General features: G+C 27.2%; 1 non-coding gene across 1 annotated transcript; it reads right to left on the bottom strand.

Moving 5' to 3' along the window:
- Positions 1 to 1058: 1058 nt before the first annotated feature.
- Positions 1059 to 1169, bottom strand: LOC142519951 (small nucleolar RNA R71). The gene has a single exon (XR_012813835.1). It is a non-coding gene; the product is annotated as a small nucleolar RNA R71 (small nucleolar RNA).
- Between the last annotated feature and the right edge of the window lie 241 nt (positions 1170 to 1410).

The following is a 1410-nucleotide window of genomic DNA, read 5'->3' as shown; positions in this document are numbered from 1 at the left end:
TTTTACTTTACCGCAACTAACTTATTAAATCAATATATTTCATTTAGGCAATAGCGTGGCTCTGCCGGTTGTTCTAAATGAAATATAATGATTTAATTTAACATTTACTTTATGCAATTATTTATTTATATAGTTATAATTATAATCATAGGTACCATATATAAAATATCGGTTAATTCGGTATTTTCTATAGTGGGAACTATATTATATTATGTGTGTGTTTAATTTTCTTGGAACCATTATTTATGGTGGTTTCTTTTGTTTTACTTTTAGTTAAACAATATTACATAAGCCAAGAATAAATCCTCAAGTCCTTGACAAAATTTATAATTTGTAATCTTCATTCTTGCATTTGGTAATCTATAAATTAATAAATTTAAACTCAAAATAACCTCTCTGAGGATCGATCTCGTACTTACGAAATATATTACTTGCAGAAAACCTACACTTGGGTGAATTATTATTTAAGTAGTAGCAAGTTTTTGGCGCCGCTGCCGGGGAGGTATAAATTAAGTTTATATTTGTTAATTATGTTTTATTTATAAGTATTGTGTTGTTTTTTTTTTTTGTATGAATATTTGGAGTCGAAAAAAGTGGTAGACTTATTCGAGTATCTAAAAATAATTTAAACATGGATGATAATTCAAATAATCAAGATAATGATAATAATAATAATATAATAATAATAATAATCAAGAACATGATCAATTAAGAACACTTAGGCACCATATGAACCCTATTAGAACTAGTGCCCCATCTTGTTTAGTTTTTCCTCCTGATGCATCTAATTTCAACTTCAAACCTCAAATTATTCAACTTTTACCAAATTTTCATGGCTTAGATTCTGAAAATCCATATTTGCATCTAAGAGAATTTGAAGTTTGTAACACTTATAATGATCAGAATTGTAGCATGGATATAGTTCGATTAAAACTTTTCCCTTTTTCTTTAAAAGATAAAGCTAAAACATGGCTACAAAATTTAAGATCAAGTTCAATAAGATCATGGGAAGAAATGCAACAACAATTTCTCAAAAAGTTTTTTCTTTCCCATAGAACAAACTCTTTTAAAAGAAAAATTACAATTTTTTCTCAAAAGCAAGGAGAAACGTTTTATCAATGTTGGGATAGATATAAAGAATTACTTAATACATGCCCACATCATGGTTTTGAAACATGGAGAATAGTTTCTCACTTTTATGAAGGTCTAATACCTAAAGATAGGCAAATGATAGAATTCATGTGTAATGGAACTTTTGAAGATAAAAACCCAAATGAAGCTATGGAATATTTGGATTCATTAGCAGAAAATACTTAAAATTGGGATAATATAGGCACAATAGAACCACCAACAACTAAAAACAATAATTCAACAAATGGGGGTGATATCTATAATCTTAAAGATAATATA

The sequence above is a fragment of the Primulina tabacum genome, chromosome 11 (genome assembly GCF_025594145.1).
Source record: "Primulina tabacum isolate GXHZ01 chromosome 11, ASM2559414v2, whole genome shotgun sequence".
Classification (NCBI taxonomy): Eukaryota; Viridiplantae; Streptophyta; class Magnoliopsida; order Lamiales; family Gesneriaceae; genus Primulina; species Primulina tabacum.
Note: the sequence above shows the minus strand (reverse complement) of the source record. Positions and strands in the feature narration are given on the sequence as shown.